Below are 9,679 nucleotides of genomic sequence, written 5' to 3'. Positions count from 1 at the left end.
AATAGAATCAATTCATCATAACTTACCAAACAACCTACCATTCGCCATACAACCTCATACATGTGTTCATGCATTTTCATCCACTTCTATACATTACAACCACAACCAAAATGCTAAATAAAATTGGTTCATCATCACCACACAATACCACACACACACACACCATGCACGGCTACAACTTCAACTTCCATATTTTTTTTGAATTTCAACCACTTTCACCTACTACAACATACACAAGCACCCATAACATGAAAAAGAAGAGAAATTCTTACCTTTTCTTCAAATTTTTCCACTTGACTATGATTGTGAGCTTACAAAAATGAACGGTTTTCTTGCCTCAATAGTTATACCATGTTGAAGAGGACACTTGAATTGGTATAAATACTCAAGAACATAAATTTGCTCCCTTTTTTGTTGCTGAATTTTTCTCCGGAAAGTTTTGGAACTTTTGGCTGAAAAAAATGAGATTTTTGTCCCTTAAAACGGATCAAGGTCGGTTTTACTGTAGCTACAGTATCGTAGCATAGCATCGTAGCGGCATCGCGGGAAAGCCAAGTTTCTGCGTCGACAGCTTCGCCTTGTAACGTCTATAATTCTCTACTCCGATGTCCTATCAATGAACGGTTTGTTGCATTACAAACTAGACTCGACGAACTTCATTTTAGGATTTTGAAACACCTTAAAACTCCACATATACTATGATGAGGTACATGTCAAACTCATGCTCTGAAAATGCGGGGTATAACATCCACTGATAATGGAACATAATTTGTAAATGAATTCTATAGCTGTCTGTTCTTAAACTTTGGCATTGTACATCAAAGGTCATGTGCCTATACACCACTTCAAAATGGTGAAGTTGAGAGAAACACAAATATATTTTAGAAATTACAAGACTAGTTAGATTTCAAGCAAATATTCCCCTTAAATTCTAGGGATTATGTGTACAAGCAGTTGTATATCTCATAAACAGACATCCTACATCTGTTATTGGTCTGACACCTTATGAAAAGTTGTACCAACGTAAACCATCAATTTCTCATTTAAATGTGCTAGGGTGTTAATGCTATGTTAAGCATTTAATTGTCACTGATAAATTGCAGTCAAGAGCAAAAACTTGTGTCATGATGGAAAATTCAGAAGTTCAAAAGGGATATATTCTTTATGATATGAAAAACAAAGTGTTTTGTGTTAACAGAGATGTAAGTTTTAGAGAAGCTGAGTTTCCTTTCAAGTGGATAACACCAGAAACACCTATACTGCTAAATATAGATCAACATATTGTAGTATTACCATCTCAATCTCTACATAACCAAATTGAAATGCCAACAGTAGTACATGTGAAAATACACAAACTCAGAAAACTTACAAAACTCAAAGACCTATCAACACAGCTACTCAAAATTCACCAGTCCCTACTACTCAACATCCACTAGTTGCTCATAATATCTCACAACCAAACATTGAACCTCAAAATCAAATATCAACTGTACCAACTAGAAAATCAGGAAGGTCTAAACAACCTCCAATTTGGATGAAAGATTTCATTACACCAAACACCAACTCAAATACCCCTTATTCAATAGCCAACTAAATTTCTTATGAGTCTCTTGCACTTAAATACCAAGCCTTTCTTACTGCCTTTTCAAATGTTATAGAACCAAAAAGTTATGCTGAGGCTTCTAAGGACCCTAAATGGGTTGAAGCAATGAAAGCAGAAATTACTGCATTACAAGATAACAACACATGAGACATTAAGGAAAATCCCCCATAGGTTGCAAGTGAGTTTATAAAATCAAATACAAGGTATCAGGTGACACTGAGTGATTGAAGGCTAGGCTAGTGGCAAAGGGATACAGTAAAAAAAGAAGATATTGATTACCAAAAAACATTTTCTCTTGTTGTAAAGATGATAATAGTAAGATCAATATTGTCAATTGCAGCAGCTAGACATTGGTATATACATCAAATGGATGTATACAATGCTTTTTTGCAAGGTGATTTACATGATTGAAGCTTTCTTATCATCCATCAATGGATACTACTAAATTCTTGTAGTTAAATGAATGGCATACCAAAGCCTCAAGCTTACTGCCAACTGCACCCATGCAACATAATTCTAGTGATGTGCCAAATTTACTGTAGGTATTGAAGTTTCAGTGTTCGGATATTCGAAGGGACGAAAACTCAAAAATGAATCTACCACATCATACTGATAACGTGTTATAAAATAAAAAGAAAAGAAGTAACAATACAAAGAGAATTGGCAAGAATATGTAGAGAGGAGACTTTCTTATTTCCTCCAAATAAACAAGTTGCGCAAGTGTAAATACATCACCTATCATACTCCTATTTATATTACTACATAGAGGGTAGTCAAAAGGTGGTCACTAACATGACAATAATTATGAAGGTTATGGGGGAACAACATGGAGGTGTGAGAGTTAATTCTTTAGAAGTTGGACATCCACCGTAATAATAATATTTACAACATTTTACAAATAAATAAAAGTAAGTGTTTTAAGTGTAAAATGATAAACAACAAGAGAGATTAACACAAATTAGTGTTACCAATGAAATATCTCTGAAGTTATTCCTAAAAATATTTGTCAAGAATGTGAGATGAATTTCTTGAAACCCTATTTTAAAGAAAGAAGGAGAAGAAGCGTGAGGGGTTTTTAGCAAGTTATTGCGCGGATTGCCCTTCATATGGGCTGGCCTTTAATTATTTTGCCCTCGAATCGCTAGTCTTTAATTTTTGCCCCTACTTCTTATTTAATGAAAATTTGTGGGTAAAAGTATCCTTATTCGCTGGTTTACAGAGATTATGCGTTCGAACCCAGCAAAGCAAAAAAAAAAAAAAAAATCGCAAGGCAAGCTTTCATAGAAACTATGCCTTCTCCGGCATAGTTCTGTAGAAATTAAGTTATTAGGAAAAAGTTCATAAAATTATGCCTATTCGGAAAAAGTTATATAGAAACTATGCCTTGTCCAGCATAGTTTTGTAGAAATTAAGTTACCCTACATGACTATGTCCGAAAAGACATAGTTTCTATGTAACTTTACTCGAATAGGCATAGTTTCTATGAAGCCTTGTCTTGCAATTTCTTTTTGCTTACTCTGCTGGGGTTCGAACCCCGAATGTCAAGGGCATTTTCGGTCACTTTTTTATTACTTAAAGTGTCGAAGGGCAAAAATTAATGACTAACAATTTGAGGGGCAAAAATTAAAGACCACCCCAAGATAGGGGCAATAGTGAGAATTGCCCGGTTTTTAGATGAGACCATTTTGATTAGTGGTGGGTGGGCCGAGTATAAGATATGAGTCTTCTTTAATTTATTTTATATTTGTGGGGTCCATGTCTACATGGCATAAAAGATTAATTTTTTTTGTCATGTCAATTTGTTTTTATGACAAACTATTTAGTTGGGTGATTTATAAGAAAAAAGTCCTAAGTTGAGTGATTTTATTGATACAAAATTAAATTAAATGACTTTGTTATATAATTCCTCCTAATTGAGTGATCTTTTGAAATATTTACTCAGAAAAACAGGACAACTTGAAGGGGATATAATTATGTAATTATCCAATTTCCAGGTAGACTGCCAGCTTAGTTGGTCATTCTTGCGTGAGAGTTTTAGTTGATTTAACATTTTCTTATTTCTATTTCGAGTAAAATCTAGTTCACACCCTTAAATTTTGTAAGGTCAAAAAAACATATCCGATTAACTTACATTTTTGGGTGATTCCATAATATTAAAACATTTATTTAGTGGTACGTTTTCACTAGTGTTATCTCAAAAAAGAGTAACTATAGGGACAAGGTGTCCAAATAAATAGAACAAGCAAAAGTCTTTGACAGAGATTTGTAACTCACAACATAGTACTATAGGATGCAAATAAAAAGAAGGTGCATAAATAAAAGAAAGAATTCAAGACTCGTATTATCAAAACTTTGTTCATCATGAGCTTTGGATTGCTAAATATTTAATGATTGAGGAAAGGCTAAAGAATATGTATGAGGCTTATGAATCCTCAAACCTACGTATGGATTTTAATGAGGCACAGTAATTAAGTGCATTTTTTGGTTCTAATTATAGGACTTAATTAATTAGCCATCAAAATTCTCAGACAATCTCTAATTAATTAAGAAGAAATTTCTTCAGCCAAAGAGCAGAACGTTTGGGATATCTCTTTAGATTATCTTTATAATCAACATAATTTAGCCCAAATCTTTGAGTTTATCCTGAAGTCCATTCGAAATTATCCAAAAACGACCACGCAAAGTAGCCCTTAACGTTCACCTCGTTCCTGTTACAAAAAGGAGGAAATTATGACAAGTGCATTAGTCATCAATATTTTCATGCTATCTTCGAATAATTAAAAGTGGAATTAATATATACCTAAAGACAAAAAAATACAGTAATAAATAAGAATTAAGAGTAATTAATTTTAAAAATAAATATTTAATGACATATGAGAAACCTTTTTGACCTACTTTCTAACTCCACACACTACAAAGAGATCATGAAGTCACTCACATGACACCACTTGACACTACATGGGTAGTTCAGGAGGCCATAGTTTAAGTAGTATTAAACTTGCAAAACGTGAATTGTTTGGGGGGTTTTAGATATTTACTCTGGGAAGCATATACAAATATATGTATATTCCTTTTCCCCACAAGACAATTGAAAAAAGTATATCATACCAAAAAAAAAACTTAGATCCCTTGGATGGAAACATTAACAAGTAAGATAGTTCTGTTTGAAATATTAGCAAAAGAAGGGGAAAGACAAAACTATAATTAGTTAAATAAGAAGAGAATAGACTTAATTACGTATTTAAGGGCTGCCTTGAGGGCCAAGAGATGGCGACGTAAGAAATCCACCCTTTGGAAGTCATTGACTCCTTCCTCAACCGTTGTTACATTTGCATCACTCATACCTATTGATAAGAAAAAATAAAAGAAAAAGTTACATTTCAATTTCTACCAAAGTAATTCGGCAAATTAATTTGATTAAGACAGTTAAGAAAATTTCGTATCATACCGTTCTCGGTTACGTAAATTTTGTTTGTTATTGTACTTTTCCTTTGTATAGACAAGAACTTCTAGAAGTCCTCTTGGGACAACATAGAAAACTGCCGATCCTGTCTGCGTCCAAGAAAAAACAAAATAAATGTAATATAAGAAAATAGCCGTTGAAGAAAAAAAATATGGTAATTAATGTCTGTATGATTAAAAGAGAAATAAGGACATGCCGGTTCACCAATGAGCTTTCCATTTCTTTCCACTACATGAAAAGAGAAGAAAACAACAAAAGATGAAGTGTTTTATATATATATAAAGGCTATAAAATTTTCTCACTGTCTAAAAAGACTATAAAACAATCAATTAATTACCTGTTTGATTCACTTGAATATCTGTTACGTCGCTAAGGTTCTCTTTATTTCGAGTAACAATATTAGCTGCATACATTGATGTGTAGTAATTTAGTCCCATGAATCAGAGGAATCCTTCACCGCCTCAGCTTGCTCGCTTGTGAATTTTGGTAAACGATTTCCTACGATTTGGCACATACATTCTGGATAATCACCATAGGTTAATGGATCTATAAACCTGCAATAAACTATGTGACGATGTAGTTCAAGAGTTCTATGTTGTTATAACAAAATAAATGGCTTAAAGTATAGATATTTTCTTCATTATACTATGCACATTTTATAATTCGATTCGATTTTTTGCTCTATGACCAATTTTTTGAGACAATTAAACTACTATTTTCTTAAATTTCGTGTACATAGTTATATAAAATTAGATGAGGGAGAGTAGTAACTAGAAATAAAATGGTCATAAATATGGAAATTGTACTCACCATCCAAGTGAGAAGTCAATGGCTCGTTGAGCTGCTTCTACATCTTTCTTCATCTTGGAATAGGGCTCAAACCAACTAGCCACTAGTACTATTCCTATCTTCCCTTTCTGTGATGCCTATTTCTCAGACAAAAACTATTTTTCAGATTGCAAACAGATAAAATAATTTCCAATTGTGACAACATCCTCATGGATTACTATTTGCAATTTTTTTCTAAATTATGTCATCATTTTATATTTAAAAATAATTTAACTTTAAATTGTATCCCTTTTTACCAGTAATGAGAAAATTTACAGCCACACAAATGTTTCTAAGACTTGTTTTTTACCACTATTTACAGATGTCTTCCTTTATTTTTTTAAAGTTTCGGGCCGAATGATCAAACAATACCACATAAAATAGAATTGACCTGATATTTCTCTCTGTATAATTTGGCTGTTTCTGCATGAGCAAGAAGCAAATGATGGCCAACTATGTAAGGCTCAGTGGAAGAGTTGCCAGCAAGACAACCAGTCTTCCTCCAAGAAGAGCATCTCATAGGGGGGAAGATGCCTATGTCATAACCAGTAAGTGCATAGGCACTTGGTTCATTTATTGTGGTCCAAATTTATCACCAAATTCTTTGAAGCACAACTCTACATAATCTCGAAAATCATAGCTACAAAAATAATGCTACATTCATTTAGTATCTTCCTTTTTTAGAAACTTGAGAAGAATTGCACCAAAAAATGTTTTAAAATGAGTGTTACTTACATAATTTGAGGGTTTAGAAAGCCAAGATACTCATCTTCAAGGACTTGGGGTAGATCCCAATGGAATAGTGTGACCATAGGTTGTATACCTGAATGAGTTTGTGGGAAAAATAATCTAAATATAACGTGTTTTCGCCCCTTAGTTGATTTGAGAAAAGAAAATCTTATAGATAATTGACCTTTAGCTAGGAGCTCATTGATAAGATCATTATAGAAGGCAATGCCCTCTTTGTTTACTCCTCTACAAAGCTTCCCATCTGAGACATATAAGATAAGCAGATTGATTAGTTGGGGGAATTAATGGTATATAGTGGCTGATATCTCCTAAAGAATTCAGTTTAATCTTTAAAGTTTTCAATTCCTCTACTAAATTGTTTGTTTTATCTTATATTCACTGACGGGTATAAATGAATTTTACACGATCTGCAAACATACTAATAAAAGTTACTTACCTTAATTTTCGATTAAGTTACGAATTCAACGATCCCGGGTGGTTCTATCTGATATACATGCAATTGGTATAATTCATTCGTCAGGGCACCAGAGCCTTTTCCTGATATCTCTATACGGCGGGCCTTATTAACATTTTGAATTTGTGGAGGACTAAGTTGAATCTTAAAATTTGATATTTTCAATGTATACAACTTGAAATGTTCTTGGTCGTGTGATTCCTTGTAAACTTTGTGCATGGCATAACAAAACATTTTGCAATAAAGTAAAATCTAAGAGAAGTAATCTCACATGGTCAAACTCTTGACCAGGAGATAGAAAATCTGAAACCATTTAACCCTTCAAATTTCATTAGCTTTACTTCACCCTAAGGAATAAACATTGAAGTATAGCTAGGTAATATTAGATAGAAATTTGTAGAAATCAGAACCATGATTAATTTTCATTGGTAAAAACTTTCTTCGTTGGTTTTTGCTTGATGCTTTGATATTACTAGAAAAAATACCTTGTAACGATGGTAAAAGCCAAGGGCTATGACTCCGTTGCTATTGTCCGCTATCCTTTCTGCAGTTACGTCACGAAATCATAAAAAAATACGTAGTATAATTAATTTTTATTGAAAACCAGATCTATACATTTGCCAACTTTTGCTCGCTAGCTGTGTCATTAATAATAGATGAGAAAAAGATTTAAGAATGTTCAAAACGAATCAAATAGAAACGATGATGATGTTTAAAATTTTTGACTGATCACTTCCAATTACTCAGAAATTTCACTTGGACGAACAATAAAAAAAAATATATATATATATATATATAACTAGAGCTTTGGAAAGTTTAACGTACAAAGGATGCTACTAACAACGAGTTGCTACTTCTAAAGAGGAGTTCTACCTAGTGCTGTTAATCAGCGGGTGGGGCTGCACTTTTTTCAGTATAGCCGGTCAAAATGCGTGAGTTAATACATGGGCCGGTTGATGATCCGCCCAAAGGTTATTTGAGTTGAAATGGGCTGAGTCAAGATGGACTAATTAAACAAGGGGTCAATGCCCAACTTGCCCAACTCTTACATGATTTTCATTTTCTCTTATTTTCTCATGATTTGTTTAATTACCTAATGAGTTTTTTTATTATTATGGAAATATATAACATATCAAACAAAAAAATGTATTTTTAAAAATATTTTGACAAGATTTCTCATTTGTTAATTTGGGCTACATATTTAGCTCAAATCAGCCCAACTCTTAGAGGGGCTTGATTGGGCAGATCAAGATGGTCGAGTTAATAAACAGACGGCCAGATAATATGCCCAAACTTAGGTGTGTTGGGTTTTTTTTTTTTTTTAAAAAATTGTTTTTTATTACATAGTGGGGTAGGGGAAGGGGAAATGGGGGAGGGATTCTGATGTGGGGATTCGAATCACCAACAAAGTGATAGTTGGGTAGCCAAACCAAGTCGAAAAATTTATTAAGTCCCTCTTGGGTGTGTTGGGTTGGTTATATCTACTGGGCTAAACTTGTCACCCTTAATTCTATCTTTCCAACATTCATGCATGTACAATGAGATGACCATTCAGAAATTTTACTTGATGAGTCAACCTTCAAAGTTCTCAACACGTTAAAATTTTATTAATTTTCACACTTATATATCTTTGTTCCACGTCAAACTATTGAGTTCAGTTGAACACATCTTCAATAGGTTGCATCCACCTATACGCATTGTAATTATGTACTCATATGAGAAAGATACAGGGTAAAGGGAATTACCAGGATGGTTGTGGGTAAAGGTATCCCAGATACTTGGACCTTTACCATCTTCATATATATGCTGTTCCTTCATACTGCAACAGTAAACATATTACATATGTAGCCATTAGAATGAATCATGAAGAAATCCACTCAACAGAAACTCTATTTAATTTATTAAGAATCATTTTACAAAGGTCTAATACAACAACCTGATAAGCAGCAGAGGCAGCTCCAAAGATGAAATCTGATGAGAAACTGCTTCTATTAAATGGAACTGAAATCTTATAACTTCGCAAAGAGCATATTGGTACAAATATTCCTAGTGAGAGAAAGAAAGAGATCGGAATCATCCCCATGGGTTAATTATCTAAGAATTCCAAATTTAGCCCTTTATATAGATTGCCTGAAAATTAAAGGGAAAAGGACACTGTGTGTCCAATCGGCCCAAACTAATCTCACATTTGGCCAATGTTTGGGATTAATGTCACCAGAAGTCCACTAATTCAAATTCGGAGGAAACTATTCAAGAAAATGAAAATCAAGATGTTTGTTGAACTAAACTAAAACTGAAAAGTAAACAATTTGTGATGGATGTTTTTGTAACTGGGAATATCTTGACAAAAATTGTAAGAATTATCAGATGAGAAAAAGATCTAGGGTCATGGCTTTCGACAATCCAGTTGATCTTCAGACAATTTCACCTATTTTATTTCCTGGGTTACTAGTTGACGGGTTAATTATACTTTGTGATATTCTCTCGAACTACTCACAAGCATGTAGATGTTACTATAACGCCTATATCTCTATGGTCATTAGAGGTAACAAGAACGTATTTATTTCTCCGTGTTCAACTA

The 9,679-nt window shown here is 33.4% G+C and overlaps 1 long non-coding RNA gene and 1 pseudogene across 2 annotated transcripts in view; one reads left to right on the top strand and one right to left on the bottom strand.

Moving 5' to 3' along the window:
* LOC132063104 (uncharacterized) overlaps positions 1 to 6,790 on the top strand; it is a 25,850-nt gene extending 19,060 nt beyond the window's left edge. Inside the window, exon 2 of one of the 2 annotated variants that reach the window (XR_009416332.1) lies at positions 6,334 to 6,790. This is a non-coding gene — a long non-coding RNA (uncharacterized LOC132063104). Of the gene's footprint in view, positions 1 to 6,330 lie in introns of both variants that reach the window. The other variant, XR_009416331.1, reaches the window with a different exon arrangement.
* Positions 3,920 to 9,679, bottom strand: part of LOC132063103 (furcatin hydrolase-like) — a 10,250-nt pseudogene continuing 4,490 nt past the window's right edge.

Source organism: Lycium ferocissimum, chromosome 7 (assembly GCF_029784015.1).
Source record: "Lycium ferocissimum isolate CSIRO_LF1 chromosome 7, AGI_CSIRO_Lferr_CH_V1, whole genome shotgun sequence".
NCBI classification, from domain to species: Eukaryota; Viridiplantae; Streptophyta; class Magnoliopsida; order Solanales; family Solanaceae; genus Lycium; species Lycium ferocissimum.
Note: the sequence above shows the minus strand (reverse complement) of the source record. Positions and strands in the feature narration are given on the sequence as shown.